This window comes from Magallana gigas, chromosome 4 (genome assembly GCF_963853765.1).
Source record: "Magallana gigas chromosome 4, xbMagGiga1.1, whole genome shotgun sequence".
Classification (NCBI taxonomy): Eukaryota; Metazoa; Mollusca; class Bivalvia; order Ostreida; family Ostreidae; genus Magallana; species Magallana gigas.
The window spans coordinates 24,411,750-24,431,938 of NC_088856.1; the positions used below are offsets into that span (position 1 = coordinate 24,411,750).

The window sequence follows — 20,189 nt, forward strand, 5'->3', positions numbered from 1 at the left end:
TTGTTTGATTGATGTCGTTTTTTTTCAAAACAAAGTAATGCATTTCATTACAATTACATGAATAAAGTAATTCATTTCCATTACCATTACATATCTTTTGTGAAAAGTCAATACTACGTTTTAAAATGTAAAGCTAAATACAGGTAAAGTGTATTGCAAATGTTTGAGATATGAAACACACGTTAACATACCTACAGGTTTTTGCTCACTATCTATACTATATGTATATCATAAACTCAGACAAAAGAAGGTCATTTTGGAGTCGAACACTTTATGTTTTTATACTTTAATTATCATAAAGGCATTGTATGTTTTCAACACATTCTTTATAGAAAAAAATTAATTAAATGCACACCTAATTTCAAATGATTTAAACTCTTTATCTGTAACTTCACTCATAAAATGTCATTAAATTGTGTTGATAGAATGGAAAGTAATATTGAAAATTCAAAAAAATGGGATTTTTAAAACAAGTTTACATTTAAACAATTTTGTCTCTATAATAATACCTTTCTTCTTCAAATTATCAATACAACATATATGAACACCAACTCTTCCTTTTCGAGTAAGTTTTTTCTAGATTATTAAGATCAGTGAGACAATAGCGAGTTAATAAAGACTTTTTTTCTAATTTTAGATAATTTACATCCTGTCATTCTCAAAAAGCTATTTGTCAATTTAACACATTTTCTAAGAAATATAATAATAAGATACACCGCCCCAATACTTGCAATTTGATCGTGTCTACTTTCCAGTACTTATTTTAAGATTTGCTTGTAATTACATGCTTAGACAGTGAAGCAGGCAGTTACCAGAGTGAATTACAAAAAATTTTGCTTAACTTGTTCATTTTAGCTTGTGTACATGACAGTTTTTTTTAAATACGGTAGTTATTTTCTTTTTATTTTTGTGTAGTAATAGTTATGATTTATTTTCAAGCCTTTTTGTACGCAAATTAGATGATTTCAAGAAATATACACACATAAATGAAAGTCGTTTTATGTTGCATTATAAGTTCGACGAAGGATCCATCGGATCACCACAGTTCCTGTATGTTAATTGTACTTCCGATAGTCATAGCTTCTTCACTTTTCCTTCTTATCGTCTGTGTGTGCTTTATAATTTGTCGAAAAAAAAGAGCCTGCAGAGAAAGGCTATTATCAATACCCCCATGTAGACAAAACCGATGTAAGGAGAGAGAGAGAGAGAGACAGAGAGAGAGAGAGAGAGAGAGAGAGAGAGAGAGAGATCTTTAATAAATTATCAGACACAGAAAAAAGTATTGAAAATGTGTTTTTTTGGTTTTTTTAGGTATGCTCTCATTATATATAAACACCTTTTTTTTATATACTTCTTTAAGTTTGTGGATCCACCTGCAGATCCTGTACGGATACCACAGGCAGAGTTGAGTAGAAAGAGATGGCTATTATACAAATATGGACTCAATGTAGGTCAATATGCATTAAATTTATAATGACCCAGGATGACAGTATTGACCTCAGATACATGGAGGATATCGACCGAGGACGCTAGCCCGAGGTCGATATCCTCCATGTATCTGAGGTCAATATCTGTCATCCTTGATCATTTAAATGCATATTGGCCGTGCATTGAGTTCATATTGATTCTATTATATAATTTCCCAAATTTATTAGTACAATGTGTATCTTCCTAATGTTTACAGAGATTGTGATATGCTGTTGTTGTAAAGCACAAATAATTTAATAAAAATGTTTCAGAATTTATTGAATATTACTTCCAAAACTAACAACTAGAGTTTCTTTTCATTTAGCAACAGTCCTCACAATGTACAACAGAAATCATAATAATCAACAATAACAATTATTGTAAATCTATCGCAACATGAATAACAAATTAATAAAAATAGGTATCACATATATGTATTACTGAGTATCTTATCTAGGCAATGAAAAGTGTCAATATTTTCAACATAAAAACAACTTATAACAGTGTGTAACAAAAACAGTAATAAAATTAAAAAGTAACAACACTAAAATAAATATTCCTGAATTATTTCTTTGACTGATTTCACCAATATACTTGGTCTATTGATTACTCTTAAATAAAACTCATATTGTAGGTGATTGTTACATATGAACAATTGTACATGGTTTATAAAACAGGTAAATTTGGCATGGGAGTGTTTGCATAAAGATTGTCTTAACCATCATTCAAGGTTGCTTCATCATTACAAGTCGTCAAAGTTGCTTCGTCTAGAATGTGGACAGTTGTTTCAGAGAGAAAATGATTGGTATAACGCATCAATAAGGAGGCTGCCTCACTGATGAAACTCATCATGTTACCCATCTTGTTGTGCCACAACACTACGTTATTGCAGTGTATGTTATCCTTTAGTACCGCACTAGGCTGCTGAAATAAAAAAGGGCACTTTGGGTCCAACCTTCGGATTAGTTTCACAAAGCTCCTCAAGGGACAGCAGTCACTATCTAAAAAAAAAATTATGACTAGGTTTTTTTATTTTCAATTTTTCAATTTTAATAAAACCACATACATACATCCCTCTCCATCAGTACTAACAGAAAAGTATGTTCTTCGAAGAGTTCTTATATTTTCACGGCTCCTGCACTCAAAGTGCATCATGATGTCCACAAAGACCTATCATATATATCAAAAAAGTATTTATTTAATAAATGCTTGTAATATATAATGTGACCATTTGCTGTTATCAGTTTTAAAATTTACCTTGTGTTGCAACACCTGGGCTGGGTCAGAGCTTGAAAGGTAGTCATACATTTTTATCAAGCCAGCATCAGATATTGGAGGGTGATGGTCTGTTAGCCTGTTCCTGCATCTTCAACTCCATTATCATCCCTATATTTGTTGTTAACAAATGAATATTTTTTTAATCATCTTAATATATCTCATAAACAAATATTAAAACGAATATGCTCAATGACTTGATAATTCGTGAAATTAATATAAGCTGATAGTATTAATTTTATGAAATCGGAAGTCCTTCCTTTGAAATAATTTGTTTGACTCTCGGAATAATGTCAACGTCTGGTCGAATAGATTGTAAAAATGTATAAAAAGACCAATCAAATTACCGAAATTCACAAAAGTATATAATTTAATAACATAATTAAAAACAAGAAAAAATATATATTGAATATGTTTTATTTTTCACGATTCATCATATAAATTACATACATTTTTTTTTCTTCAAATCTATGGATCCACCTGCAGACCCTATGCGAATACCACAGGGAAATATTCAACATGAATGTGTACAGATCCCTGAGTTTGAACTAGAAATTTCCGTCCCAAAGTCTTCGGAAGAGTCGGGGGTTTCTGAAACAGAAACCATAAAGTGCCATTTTATTGAGAAAAAAAACTTATCATTCCCTAAACACACTTATAAATGGCCCACAGTTCTCCAGACCCGTCTCAAGTCATTATCAAAATTTACGATCACCAGCTAAGTCACCAAAAATGTGTCTCTCCCGCCGATGTTGTAACAGTCGAGAATTACTTTACTTTGACGCCAGCGACCCCTGGCGGTTTCGTCATTGACGAGCCCGGATTGGATAGTGGTGAAGGACATTTAAGAGAAAAATTCAAAATAAATTTCTTAAACGTACTTTACTGATATTTTGTAGATTCTGTAGATGAATTTGAACGATATCAATTGATTAAGTTTAAGATCTTTATTTGTTTTGTTTCATATTTTACTTAAAATGTAATATCTATTTTCAATTTTCGCATTGTATTTGATCTTAAAACATGTTATGGACTCCTACACACAAAAACGAGTAACATTTTCCTTATCATGATAGAAATAATCAGTGCAATAATTCTTAATTTAAACCTATATTATTCACTTACCATTTGCCGATAAACGACAAATATAACCAGTACACATACCACCTGGTACAGATAAATATTCAATGTGAAATATACATGTATAATATTTAAACTATTTCTAACATAAAAATAGATATTATATATATAACATCACAAGACTGCATTAATAAGCTGAAATAAATTTTTTCCTGCTAAAGTACATCTCAGTGTTTCCTCTTTATTTCAAGAAAACAGCGTATTTGATATTTTATCGAAACTTTAAATTACTTTAATGATACCTAGTAGGGAAAGGATAATATATATCTGATCCATCGTGATATAACAGGAATTAAAACTGACGGCATGAAGCTATTATCCTGCTTAAAATGTTTTGGAATCGTTTAAATAAGTGGGGATTGATAAAAATTTTACAAGTTCGTGGGGACGTAATTTCCTTTATTGTACCTACAAAAGGAAATATGACTTCATAAACCTTATTTTTTAAAGTATGGATGATGCTTGTTCGTGGATGAGAGGTATCCACGAATTTTACGAAAATTTAGCAACCACAAAATTTAATGATTCTACAGATTTCAATAAAAAGGAGATAGAAGTATCATTGTTTACATCACAATAGAAAGATGTCCATTTCAGTCAATTGAATATAAAATAAAATTTCTGGAAAGGAGCTTTGTCGATAAACAACCTTTTAGTTTATTTACTATGTGTAAGTTGTTTGCAATATTAATGAATTTTTTTATTATTTTCGCTCCAAAGTATAAGTTCAACGTTAAAAAAAACGTTTCGAGGTTATCACTGGACTACATGTAGTACTGTGTTCTTCATTTTGTATCTCCATGACATTATCGGCCGTCTTCAATTAATTACTGATAAAAAAAAGGGAAATATTTTAATAATTTTAAAAGATCTCATTAAATATCGTTGATATTTATCTCAATTAAATCAAATGTACCTTCATTCGCAATAACCTTTTAGTTATTTCCTTGTGAATGTACAATATGCTGCGCGCTTATCTCAGTCAGCTAAGCATTGCCATTTGACCTACCCTAGATAACTTTTGTATATATTAAAATGATTGCAACAAATACGTTACAAGCCTTCTGAAAAACTAGGAACATAATACGCATCACCTATGGTAAGGAGTAATTTACCATTAACGACTTTTTGTTTACTTAAGAGATGGCAAAACTAGATACTCCTCATTTCACCAGTATTTATCACTGTTTAAAAACGATATAGAAAACTGACTATATATTATCAATTCTTCGTCTAAATAAAAATGTCTAATTGGTTCTTGGCATGGATAGATCCAGTAACAGTTATTTTATTTATATAAGGTATAATAATTCAAAATGGTGTCTGGCAGAATTCAATTCTAAGAGTTCCATAAAAAGATTTTTTATAGTTTTTTTAACCAGCTATAAAATAACACAAAATTACGTAAGCATTCATATGATATCAAAAACAAACTTCTCATAATATTGAATATGAAATATAAAAGTCCATCGTTAAACTCTTAAAGCTGCTTGGTCCGATTTTTTTGTTATTACAGTATCAAAAATGTTTCCATACAAACCATTTATCTAAGAAAGTTATGGACTTTCTCCTATTTACACGAGCAGAATCAGTCTTATTTCAAAGTTAGAAATATTCAAAGTAAATAAAAATGATTTCTTTTTGTGCAAACGAAAAAACAAACCAAAGTGCATCACGGGAAGTTTTAGAAAAGGAAACCGTTTTGTTTGGTCCCCCGAATGATTGGGGTTATTCAACTTGCATGCTATACATCAATTGTAAAGAAAGCAAACTCCAGAAATATTAGCGAACAAAACGTACACATGTTTATTTGTAATTTGTCTGATTATTTCGATCTTTATTTAATGCGTTGTCAAAGTCGTAATACAACCATACCCGTCTCGTCGTCAGGGGGAAATCTAAAATGAGGCGAAATAATGCGGTACCCTTTTATGTCGTTTGTTTGTTAGCAAATTTTTTACATATTTTTCTTCATTGAAATTTGGCTTAATTGACTAGAAAAACTACTGCAATGTCTATTATCATTCATATACTAAGCATAACCATCGTTTAAAAGCTTGCATAAAATTTGATATAAAATCGGACCTAGCAGCTTTAATGGTAGTCTGAATAGCAATTCTAGGCATAATCAAAACAAAAACTATCACATTATTAAACTATAGAAAATCTTTATGGTTGAAATAAAAATGTCTTTTTATGATTAATTAAAAATCGGATATATACGCTCCGAAAGACGAGTAATATGTTACTAATTACTGTAAATTACTTTTTAAACACGATAAATGAATTTATGCAAGAAGAATTCCTCGCGGATTTCAACATTTTGATTCAATTTTTCTGATAATTATAAACTACATGAAATTGCACTGTACAACAAATGCTAGGCATTTGCGATTTTGTTTTTTCTATATTTTATGACAAACGACAGAATTGCTCATATTAAGTAGAAGTACATATGGTTATCTTTTTTAAATCATGTAAAAGAATTAATGTTGATCGGTACTTTTAATTTTTAGTCCACGGTACCATGAAGATTGACCAAGGATTACGTACAGCTCTTGTTTTATGTTTCTTTGCCAACCTTGTAAATGCACAAGATCCCGCTCTTCTCGCCGGAAAGATGGTTGCTGAAAATATTAACAACGGGGCGTTTACTGCTGTCGTGAAAGATGTCGCTAAAACAGTGGCGCCATTTTTTAATGCCTTCACCTCAGCAATAAAACTTTTATTTGGAATACAAGCTTCTCCTACAGAGTCCCCAGAACTGAAATATCTGCGAAACATGTCGGAGAGCATCAACCGAAGATTTGATCAAGTAAACGTGCAATTCAATGACGTCACGAATTTGATTGATTGGTCAGCAGTTCAAGTCTCCTATGGAATGTTAGAGAGCAATATACATGCGGTTTCCGATCAATTTAGCAGAATATTTCAAGTTCCAGAATCAGGGGCTAATCAACAGAAGAGACTGTTTGTGATCAGCTATCACAACGGTTATATCGATAGCGGCTCCAAACTGTTTACAGCATTTATGCAAGATCATGGAGTTATAAGCCAGGGACTTATCCGTCCTGCTATGAAATACACGAGGAACGATAGAGGCAAAATCAGAACATTTATGTTGGGGATTTTAAAACTACTCATGATGGCTGCTAAAGTAGAGTTAGCATATTTAGGAGTCAAGGGTTATGATTCTTTAATTCCATTCTACATTCACCAATGGCAGGTTCGCATTGAGCAAGTTTAAGAGAAAATGAAGGCGATAGATTTGGAATTAAAAAATGTTTACCTACCCCAATCCCTAAAGGATATCGACCGGTTTGCATTGGATTCGAAAAACGTAGGACTTAGTAATCAAAATTACAGCTTTAACCTATATCAGGAACTTTCTACGAAATATTTCTGGAGGGATTGGTTGGTTATAGCCTCCACTCATACAGAAGGGCGTAGTGACGCACACTCACGGGTGTGTAATGGCGTCATCAGATCTGTGTATAGAACAAAAGATATACTCGTTGATAGCGTCGAGCGCAGCAAACCATCATTTAATATGAGAGAGGTAGAAGGTTTGTATGCATCTTTAAAGCAAACATGCTCACATACAGCCATTTATAATGCTTGCACAACACCGCCACCCTGTTATTATAACATTTGTGGTGCTGAGCCCTATTTTTATCATGGACGAAAACGTCGATGTGGAGACTACAAAAATTACAGTAACGCGGATGTAATATTCAACTGGTTTGGCGCAGTCAGGACGTCCTGTTCGACATATTCATCTATAGGCAGAATATCTCCCAACAAGAACCCTGCATATAACGCGGGTCCTAGCGAGGGTTCATCACAAAGACTGTTTGTAAAATACCTTGGTTTGTGCAAATATAATGTTCATTTCTTCGGATAATTTTCTTAAAGATGAGTATCTTTATCTTTTTGTAAACTTTGTTGTTCGTCCGAAATTCAAAATGAATCTAATTTTGAAATGCTGCAGTACCACCATTGTAAAAATATAGGATGTATTTTCCGATTCTCATCTTGTATTTTATTCAAAACTGATTTGTCTGCATAACAAATAAGACAGGATTACCAACAGCCTCTGTTGAAGACCTCTCTTTGTAAGTTCTATGGTCGTAATGACGACTTCGTCAGCAAATACAATCTTCCATTGGGTCGCATGCTTTGCATCTTATTGTTAAACGATGATCTCATAATTGTCTACGGATTTTTCCGTTTTTCCGATTACGTCAAAGAACACACGGCTGCTGTGACCGGTCAGCAGCGGATGCTCACTCTTCCATGACACGTGAACCTACCTCAAAGTTTATGAAAGGTCATTGTTGGCTCTGTTCCTGTTTTTAATTATCCCTTTTAACTTTTTATTTTGATCCCTGTTCGTTATCACCACATGTGATTTATATCTGGATGTCTTTTTCATATTCACCGATTACAATATTTCCTCATTTTACCTTAAGAGTTTAAATTTTATTAATTAAGCTAATTTTCCGTACCAATAGGCATCCCGATAACAATTTGTTTTTTCTCAGATTACAAAAAGAATATTGACAGATTGTATTACACTCGAAACATCTCACAACTGAAAAATCACGATTTTAGTGTGAACCTTTATGTAAAACTTTCTACAAAATATTATTGTAGAGACCAGTTAGTTGTGATTTCGACTCGCACTAAAGAACATCATGACGCCTACTTACGAGTACAGCGTCTTGTCCGATCTATTTTTCTTTAGGAATCATCGCTACGGAAAAGAATCCTGTATATTATGCAGGTACTATGAATGGTACGACAAGCAAATTAATTGTCTGTGTCCCTAATTGGAGAACATAAATACAATGTACATTTCTTTAGATGAGTCCAGTAAAATAAATTATTCATTTCCAAAATTAGTTGATTTGTACATTTTTGTATCTGATAAAAACGCCTTCAACATTAAACGTTTTGAGAAATTAAATGTGTCCCTAAATGCGCGAAAAAAGCAAAGATATTTTAAGTGCAAATCAGTATGTATGACTTTATGTAAGAATCAGGCAATAGGTTGTGCATGTACCTGGGGTCACCAGATTTCAACCATCGTTGGTATATTATTATATTTTGTTTAGAATTGTTGGTTTAATTCATTTTATTGTTAAACGTGTCCAATGAGTGCCGTGGTAACCAAAAACATATTACATGGAAGCATTGACTTCAAAAAATACCTAGGGTGTTCCTATATAACTGAAACTATATAATGAATGATTGTAAAATATAAAACTAAAAAACTGAAGAAAAAGAACTGCCTAACGAAAATTAAAAAGATTGTACTTCCCTGCATATATATTTTAAGGTAAGGTTTGTGGCTTGCATTTTAGGAATGTACCAATGTTACAGATCATATTGTTTGCTATAAAAGCCTTTTTTTCTTATAAAATTCAGATGATTTTGCCGGAGCCGTTTCATAATTACAAAGGGTCAAAGTTCATGATTTCAGATTGGAATTATAAAAATAGTACAAGCAGTTAAAATTTCTTTCAATCATAAAAATAGTACCATTCATCTCAATCCATCTTTCCATCAATCAAACGCACACAATACATATACATAAAATGCTTTTAACAGAATTAATGCAAGGTTCTGGTTTTAATGAATCCGATGTACATGCAAAAAGAGTTGGTGTACTAAATTATAACTTTTAATACCCTCGTACAACACTCCAAGTACATTTAAGTGAACAGTTGATTATCAATCCGTAATAGAGAAGTATTCCGGTGGTGGGTCTGATGTAACCTGCTCTTGTTCATTGTATGGGGGAGGAGGCATTGGTATATCTCCAGCTATTATGGAATTATATAAGGATGGATCAACTATAATTAGATATGGACCAGGGTCATTAGATGGCGGATGATGATCGCCGGTTAAATGTGCTGCCCTTGAGGTCATGTATCCAGTTGTCGAGGGTATGCTGCTTTCTTGGTCACATGGTGCGTTGCGACAGAAAAAGTGAACTAAAATAGAAAAACAGTATTTATCGCTTTTCTCTTATGTAAACAAAATCTAACATAAACCTTAGCTTCCGTAAAAGGACTGGAGATGAGGTTAAAGTAAGTAATAAGATGAAAACAAAAAACAAAACTCAAAAAAAAAATGTAGGATCAAGTAAATGAAATTAAGAACACGGTTTGTTTTCACTGTACTCTATCTTATTTTCCATTCCTGATAATTTTTCATCAAAACCTAATGTAAATTTTGATACAGGCAATGGTGCAGGTTATTTATATATTTTGAGGAATATCTGTAACAGTTATAATGATAAAACAATCATTGATTAAAAATAACCGTTTTCAATGGCATTATGCACAATTTTAGTGCAATTTTAAGAATGAAATTGATAATAAACCAATTTAAAGCAAATTTTACCTCGAATATCTCTAAATCTGCGTCTCAAATATGTATTTGATTTCAGTTTACGACACTTTAAGTAGACAGCGACAATGATGATGAAAATAACTCCAAACACACCACCAGATATTCCAGATACAGTTATAACATCTAAAAGATAAAGTCTAAATAAATGCTGAGTTCTGTTGATACAAAAATAAACTGAATATTTAATGAAACAAATATATATCATTTAGAATTATACTCTTAACTTATTTAGACAATTTGTTTGCGATGTTTTTATTTTTATTCTAAACAAGTTACATGTATATTATATATGTAAAAAAATCTTTTTTTTTTAAAGAATTGATTGTTTAAAGTATCTAAAGGTCAACGATATATATAACGCCGTACACTTTTGTTCTTATTCAGTGCTAATAATATCACTGTATCTTTACAAATATATTTTATCCTACAGATAAGTGAAACTAAAAATTCAATTATTGTTATTCTGAATTTTTGAGGTAAACTGTAAAGATAATGCTTGGTTTATCACAGTCAATAACTTGGTAGAGTGCAGGTACACGAACACGAAAAAATCTTAGGAATACGGTGCATTTTAAGTAAGTCTCAGTCTTATGTGTGTTTGGGAACCGCCATAACTTTGTCCTAACTTTATAACATCACTTATCTTCTCTTAAGGCCATTCCAATGTTGTAAAATCAGGGGATTTTATTTGTTTTTTTGGGTTTTTTTTTTTTTTGGTTGGGGACTGTTAAGAAACTTTTTCTAAAGACCGGTAGAATAAAGCAATCTTTTTTACAGTTCCAGCATTTCTGACAAGCTTCAAATCCTACTCCGGGTGAGGAGCATAGTCATTTATTTTAATATATACGCTTATTTTAACCTAATTAGGACAAGAGGGACACCGTACTCTCCCTCTTCCCTACTTCCCCGTTGCTAAATACCTGCCTCGGAGCTTACAACAATTATTTAAACAATTCATTTTTCAGCAAAAACTGTTCTATTCTTAATAGAAGGTGTCCCAGAAAAACTGATATCATTTACTCTTTGCATAACTTTTGATTAAATTTATCTAACAAAAAATCAAATGCATTTTCATTAAGATATATGATGTAAATTTTAACTCAATAAATTTTAAGAAAAATCATAAAATTGACAAATGAAGCACTGTTTATAAAAAGACTTGGTAACCGTTGTGTGTGTACACGTACAGTTAACGTTAAATTATATAAAAAGTGTGTGCTTTTGTATTACTTGAATGACAATAGCAGGAAAAGCAAATTTACATTCCAAAAAATGCGCAGGTGTTAAGCCAAAACCTCTCCAGATATTATCTTTACACACAATTCAGTTATTTGGATTTTTGTTTTTTTGTATTTTGTTTGAACTAAATTGTAAGTGGTTGCTGATATATTTTTAAAGGGGCATGGTCACAAATTTGGTCAAATTCTATGTTTCTGTTTTCATTATTTACAATGCTTTAGGAAAGCATTTCTAATGATCAAATGAAATTTGAGAGTCAGTCGTAAAGTTATAAGCAAGACACAGGGCCCACAATTCTTTGTCATATAAACAAGGCTCGTGCCCTGTTTTGTTTACATAGGTTCAATATACCAGTAAAAAAAACTTTTCAAGCTGATTTGTCTATCTTCTTATTCATTTTAAACATAAATAAACGTTTCCTAACATTTAACACATTCACTTTAGGTCTAAAATTTGAATTTTCACTTCAACATTCAAAATGTAAACAAGAGCTTTTTTTATATAGCAAAGAATTGCAAGCTCTGTAACTTGCTTATCACTCAACGACTGACACTCAAATTTTAGTTGCCTTTTAAAAATACCTTTCTGAAGCATTGTAACCACGTACTATTTTCTCTAGAAAAATGTTTGATGATTTTTTCCTGCAAAAGTATCTCAAAGTTTATCAGTATGAATCGATGTCAAAAATATGTAGAATGATTTTAGATGATTAGGATATCCTAACTTAAGATGTTCCTAAGTTACCTTCGAGCTACTGTAATAACATCTTAATTCAAGTTTTATGTTAAATTTAGGATGTTCCTATTTAAGTCATATCCTAGGAACACACTTAGGTCATATCTTAGAAAAGTTTCGTGAACATGCCTGCTGGTTGGCATTATAATTTATGCGCTCTCGTGGAAAAACACGAACGGAGCATCATGTCATACATGTACGTTCATAATCTGACTAAAGTTAATACATATCTGACAATTTTGTGTATAATACTTTTTTTTAACTTTGCCTAAAAAGGTAAATAAATTAAAGAATATGTAAGCAAGTTAGTCATAATTCATCCATGTAAGTCAGGTACCTTTACCAATTGTAGATCGTACGCTAGAAAACTGATTAGTGTATTAAAATTGTGAAATCACTTACGGTCGTAGGTCTTTGTAGTTTCCACCTGGAATAGGAATTCTGATTGTGTCCATCTTTCTTTTGTATAGAATTCAGCAACAAAATAGAGTGAGTCACTTTGTGTTGCACAAAATTTAGACGTTGATTTCTGCCTACAGTTATATGTCTACAAGGCAAACAAATCGATTTCAGAACTTAGGTAACACAAGAATCAAACTACTAACTGAATAAATCACTAAGAGCAAACAAACAGATCCTCCAACGGGTCTTACTGTATATGAAACAAACCAGTACTTATATTTAGATGATAACCTTGAATACAGTGCCATTTAAACTGTTCCGTAGCGTTAGTCTCAAATTGCATGTTGGATCCGAAAATCGTTCTAGAGTCGTACAGATCTGGTATTTGTCTTTGGAATTCGAACCATATCCACTAAAGGCTATGTGTGAGCACCACATATCCCTGGGCTTACCGGTGTTGAAAAAAGAAACATAAAACACAGAGACCTCGTTTATCTGGTGAGGTTGCATCGAGCATGTTTTACCAAAGGAATCTGAAAATAATGATTGTCATTAGCAGTCAACTTTCATTTTGGGTGATAGAAGTTAATTGGGTCATAAATAACTACAGCAGCGCTACTCACAAATTGTTGGTGACGATGCCACAAAATGAAAAAAGAGAAAAATATCCACAAAAGGTAGACTTGTTGTTTTCATCTGAAACCGAAATTGAGCAGATGTAAACAATGCATTTTCCTATGAGTTTTCAAATTTAAATTTTATCCTTTTACACAATAGGTCAATTTTGACTCCGTTACTTCAACAATGGAGGTGTATGACAAATACATAAAGCTAGCCCAACATCACATTGACTTGATGTCGTATGTTAAAAATCGATCAAAGTGCTCTGTTTATATATGTAAACATCAAATCAAACGTGTTAAGGATAATAAGTAAAAATGTATGAACTGTAATTCATATTTTTTCTGCCTGAACAAAGTTTTGAAATATAAAAGTTAGGAATGTATTTGTCTTTTTTCTTTAAACTGAAATACGAGAGAAAATAATGTTCAATCAGTGGACAATCTTGATAAATTAAAGGTATATTGCATGTTTTACAAACAATGAAATCATGTCCTCAGAGAGATTGCTCCATACTGCAACAGTTAGCCACTCGACCGCCCTATTGTCATTTAATACGTTATGCACTTGTCGTGCTGACAGTCAACTAGAATTACGGAAGAAAATTCCACCTTTAAAAAAATCGAGGTTCTGGTTTCCATGTAGTTATTTTATTCATGCAGTCAATGAAATGACACCTTTAGGTTCATATAACAATACAACGAAAAGACAATAAAACTTCAGAAGCACAAATCTTTTGTATCAAAAACCCTTCAGCATAGATAATAATGTAAGTTAGATGCACCACGGGGCGTGTTCAGGATGCTATCATAAGACTAAGATATGTCTAAGATTTATCTTAGGACAAAAGGTGTTTAAAAGCCGTCCTAACTTATGGCACCTCTTGAAAATAATCTGAACTTTAAGACACCCCAACAGCTGTCACTACATGTAGGGGTGTTTGATTATCTGTCTCGGAGAATTTCGATATTAAGTAAAGTGGCCAGGGCTCGCTGATATTTAAATTGTAGATGTTTCTTTTTTTTTTTTAAATGATTAAGTGACACATATTACGAAACACATAAATTATACGTAATAGATGATACAAAATCGAGCAAATAAAACGAATAATCGTCAATGCTAAATGAAATACCACATTAGAAATCTTTGAAAAAGAAATTTCTTATAATCTCAGTAGGATACCTATATGACCTAATTGTACATTTACAATACTTTTCCACAATCAACTTTAAATTGTTGATTTCCATTTTTCAAAGAAAATGTTGTCAAAATAAGAAATCTTAATTTGCGATACCTTTAAGATTGCTTTGGTATCCTAAAACATGTTTTTGGGTGGATCTGGAGATAGTTTCATGAACATGGCCATAGATGTGTACTTATCTGATTATCAGTTTATATAGCGTCCTTCCATATTTAAGTTCTTGCTAATGATGTAATATCCAATAATAGACTAACAAAGCGGAAATGATTATTGGAGAATGAAACCGCAAAAAAATGTACAATTTCATTTTAAATAGTTTGTTACGACGGATGCAGAGAGAGACTTTTACCAATAGATTCATTTCTCACGTTTTGATTGAATGTAAGTTCCTTGAATTATTATCAGTAAGACTCCCTACACTTATTTCCCAAATTTTAAGATTAACATTCATTTGAGAAATAAAATGAATGAATAATATTTGATTGAGAAACATAGGGTTTCTTATACAGGTACCTTATCGCTTCCGAAGTACCTCGTATAGAAATCTCGCATACAAATCAAAATCGAAAACACACACACACGCTTTTTTGACGCTTGAACTGATTCCAACTGATATAAAGCAGATTACGACAAAAATCATTCTAAAATCAACAATATACTACAGTTTTATCCGAAAGGTCAAAGTGCATGATAAATTTCTTTTACCTTTACACAACCACCGGTCTGTCAAAATTTAGTTCGGATTAACTTAAATAACAATAGGTTAATGCAATGTAAATTCATATTTGAAAAATAAATGCTAAAATTTCGCGATGTTTTTAAATCTCTGTTTAAAAACTGATTATTTGAAAATTGTTGATGCCAGTGAGGAATATTTTATTTTTTAATTAGATTTTATCCATACGTATTACAAAATATTATCGAAAACACATTTTAATTTTGATTAAGATAAATTCATTAGTAAAATTTTAAATAATATATACCTACCTTTAAAAAAATCAGGATCTTTCTGTATAATACTAAAACCAATCTTATTCTCAGTCCTCTGCAAAACCACAAATCATTTCCCGGTAAAACATTTGAAATCTATCTCAGCTATATAACATTAGATCTCATATTAAGTTGCGTTATATTGGGGTACTTATTTTTTCTTCCTGTTTTTGTAATTTTCAAAAGACAGATAGCTATAAGATGGACACACATATACGGTTTGGAAGGTATACTTCGTCTGTAGTTATGCATAATGCCTAATAAAATGGAATAAAAATTGTATGAACTTAAATTAATATATGAAGAATGAAGTAGGGTTAAAGTATGAAGAGTTACACTGGGTTAACCCTGGTATGAAATGGAACTCTTTTTAACAACAACAAAATATCTTATCTTCATTGTCTAGTAATATTTGCAACAGTTTTTCACTTTAATATTAACAATCTGTATCGAATATTCGAGTCTTAATAAAAAAAGTTTCGTTTGAGAAAAAATATTCCATTATACCAAATAAACGAGTTACGGTATGGTGCCTTCTGCAAAAAATGACAAGTAAACTGTATTTACCACCTAAACCTGTGTACATACAAATTAAGGCCAAAATTGTTAAATCTTGTTCCGAAAATAGTACATAAAAGTTAACACAAATGCTGTATTTGATTATTTATCGTTAGGTGTTAATTTTCTAAAATACCTCTATAAAAGTGCTCTAGCTCCAAAATATCGATGAAATACATTTAACTCCGGCATATAACTTCACCATGACCTACTTTAAGTATATGAAGCGTCTTAAAATTTGTAATAATTTTGATTATTTCTTCATAACCTACTGAGAATTTTATTTCTTGTCTACTGCAAGTTCTGTTTGGGTCCATCTCACATTCATCGTCTCCATTAATTCCTTCATGATATTGATCAATCTTCATATACCAAGCACAGTGTTTAACTGCATGGTCCAATGCTTTCATACATCGATAATTAAGATGGCCTCAATCAGCACATTGTTTACACATAACACGAAGCCTGTAACTATATAAAGCTTGAACTCTTTATTTGACTAGGTTCATCATATCATGTAATATTAAGGAAACAACGTATACTTTAGAAAAGACAAAAGTTAAAAACAGTTACAACAGACATATTTTCTTCTAAAACTAGTACATAGACAAATCGGTGTTTTATAGATAAAGATAATACTGTTCATTAACCAAGATTGCATTGTAAACATTTTTTTTTTCAATTTAAGCAATGGAACATGTAATGAAACAAGCAGACATTGTAATTAAAACACATTAATGTATAAATCCGATGAAATACACGTTTGTTTTTGTGTAATAATGATTTACATTTTTCTATACCGATAAACTAAACAAACGATAAACATGCACTTGATATATGAATCCGAAACGGTAATAAAAATATTTGTTTGTACAACAATTTGCAATCATGTCTCTATTCTCTATCAAATTTATCTATACCAGTACTTCATTTTTATTGATAACTCCCACTACCAAATACAACTGTAATTAATTTGATACTTTTTTTGACAAATATTGTATTATGCATTTCAAACCGGACTTACGCCTTAATCATGGCAGATTTGTTATGTTCTGAAGACAAAATATAAAAACACTCCCTCTCGCTTTGAAGTCTGAATACTTATAGAATTATAAGTTATACGTGAACTTTGCATTGAAAACTACAAAAAAGGCATTTGTTTACTGTAAGATATTAAAGTATGTAAAAAAAAAATGTTTTGTAATTCTACCTGCAAACGTGAAATTCAGATATTGATGATCCAGTATTTTAAAGACAAATGCAAACAAGTATTCCTTTTAAGGGAATGATCGGCATGAAATATCATTGGTCAGCTCTTTTTATATGATATACGCTACACGCAGTAAACTATACAAATCACCGTTCTATTGATTTCCGAAATGGCAAGGCATGAATGAGCTTTACTTTTAGTAGGCGAATAATACTTCCGACTAATATTCTTAAATCAACGATATGTTATTTTGCATTACAAGTAGTTTATAATCTGTATTTGAATTACGCATATTTTCATAATATGAATTCTCAGAATTTTCCGACAAGAACTTTGAAAACCCCGAATGAATCATGTTGTGCAATATTTAAAAATAGAATTGATTTCTATCAAAATATGTATCAGTAATCGAAATACTGTAGATTGGCAAATAATCACGATGGTTTTATTTTCACTATGTTCGCGATTTATTGTTTTTCCGCTAAAATAAACCCATCGTAAATATTAACATATAAGATTTTTAAAAAAACTTCCAATGCTTATACTTTGATCACCTGGTTTTCTTGGAGCATGAAATTAAAACCATCGCGATTGGTACTTTTAGATAATTCGTGAAATTTAACACCGTGGAATTAAAACGACTTACAGTTCTTCAAAAATTGAGTAGATCCAGGCAATAATGAACTCTCGTCTCGTTCAACCAGATGCTCGGCTGTCTCCGTTAATCTCCGACAAGCAAGAGATACTCCCTGCAAACACTAGGTCACGTGATAGCTTGATGACGCGACCTCTATTATAGAATGACTCTCTGCTTGTCGGAGATTTACGGACACAGTCGATGGTTGAACAAGACTATATTAAACTCTGGCGTACACATACATGTACGATCGACTGCATAAAATATCCTAATTGTTCGTACTATTTAAAATCTGACTATTTTCAATGTATGTATAAATAAGTTTATCAAAAAACAATGCTCCTGAGACATTTCATCGAATTTATCGATTATTTCCATGAACTAAATCTTGTCAGCGGTGATGATTTGTGATTGGGCAAAAACATTGTCTCAGTTCCGGTTTTACGGACACAGTCGATGGTTGAACAAGACTATATTAAACTCTGGCGTACACATACGATCGACTGCATAAAATATCCTAATTGTTCGTACTATTTAAAATCTGACTATTTTCAATGTATGTATAAATAAGTTTATTAAAAAACAATGCTCCTGAGACATTTCATCGAATTTATCGATTATTTCCAAGAACTAAATCTTGTCAGCGGTGATGATTTGTCATTGGGCGAAAACATTGTCTCAGTTCCGGTTTGCCAGAGTAACTGCATAGGAGAGTTGATTAAAATCAATACCAACAATTTGGGAATTATTGTTTGAACAAACTTGAATCTACACTACCTAACAATGCTTTAACTCAAGTTTCAACTTTCCTAGCAGATTGGTTTTTGAGAGGAATATTTTTGAAGATTACTCTATATTTTTTATTCTTCTGTAAACATTAAACCCTAACCCCCCATTGTGGTCCCACCCTTCTCCCGGGGATCATTATTTTCACAAGACTTAGTTTGAATGCTTTACATTCCTTGCCAAATTATTTGTCTGCTATGCACAATGTGATCTATTTTACATGTACATGTAATAGCGTGTATAATGACCGACGGGCAACGCGCAATGCTTGATTATAACACAAATATCTAACAGAGCAAAACAACAAACAAACAAATAAACAAACAACCAAACAAACATATTACTTGCAACTTGTTTATTCGGAAAAAGTTGACGTTGAATCATTCTTGTATCTTCAACTCAATCAAAATTCAATAATTATTAGTTCAATGTTGAATAGTCTTCATTGAATCAGTATTGAATCTAGAGTTATCGTCGTCTACACGCTATTTAAATGAATATCTAATGTACATGTAACATCAATGGCATGCTTGGAATCACCCAGTACCATACATTTTTTAAAACCTTTGATTTACATAAATACCAGAAAATAGCCACACACGGACATTTTATCTGATTTTGAGAATTTTTCATTTAATGCGGCATTAAAATTTGATGTGTTGATTGATTTAAAAGTTATAGAAAATTAATGTAATTGGATATTCCTGAATAAGAAATGTACCTTACAAAACAAGGGAGGTTAATGTAATAGATATTCTGCATTCAAATATGCTACGCACAAACCATTTTCAAAAGCCTTGAATTTATCAAATTCAATGTATATAGAACTAACATGATTAATTCAAACATAGGTGTTCTTTGCTGAAAACTGGTCCGTATCCTGTTTCGAAAACAAAACCAAATCGTTTATACATTTACGACCTAAATGTGCGTAATTATGCAATTCATCATACGCAGTTTCCTTGAGAATTTTCAATATGGTTTGATCTTATCGTAACCAGACAGTTACACCTTTTGCAGATAATAATTGTATATATATATATATATATATATATATAAAGGATTGTGTGCAGTGCGACTTTTGAAACCTGGAAAATCGTCGCTCACGGTAAGGATCGGGTTAAAATCTACAAAGAAACATAAACTTTTTTTTAAAATGTACATATAAGTAACCTTTTGATAAAACAAAAAAAGTGAGGTATCCTCCTCTCTCATTTGAAATACTCTGTCAAATTATTACAGCAGGGCAATAACAGCTCTCATTGCGGATAAAAAACCGTGACTATTATCTTTAAACAATATATATAATTTATAGTCACAATAAATGTTAATTGCATGTATTTGATTAAGTGTACAATATTCATAAAGTATCTTATTCTTTAACAGATATTACTTCATGTGGTAGCTTTGAAAATTATTAAATTATCAAAGCCCCCCCCCCCCCCCCCCCCAAAAAAATATCAAATAAAAAACAAAACCGAAACGTAATGTCTTAAATTTTACCAGGG

The 20,189-nt window shown here is 31.7% G+C and overlaps 1 protein-coding gene, 1 long non-coding RNA gene and 1 other non-coding gene across 3 annotated transcripts in view; 1 reads left to right on the plus strand and 2 right to left on the minus strand.

Moving 5' to 3' along the window:
* The window catches only part of LOC105345323 (4-hydroxybenzoate polyprenyltransferase, mitochondrial), a 281,500-nt gene that overhangs the window by 125,060 nt on the left and 136,251 nt on the right, over nt 1–20,189 (minus strand). The window lies entirely within an intron of this gene.
* LOC105348891 (uncharacterized) lies at nt 4,921–7,907 on the plus strand. The gene is made up of 2 exons (XR_010713008.1): nt 4,921–4,981; nt 6,399–7,907. It is a non-coding gene; the product is annotated as an uncharacterized protein (transcript).
* Nucleotides 7,982–15,799, minus strand: LOC136274578 (uncharacterized). Its single transcript, XR_010713007.1, has 6 exons — nt 15,488–15,799; nt 13,302–13,374; nt 12,970–13,211; nt 12,679–12,823; nt 10,294–10,425; nt 7,982–9,881 (listed from the first exon to the last, which is right to left on the minus strand). It is a non-coding gene; the product is annotated as an uncharacterized lncRNA (long non-coding RNA).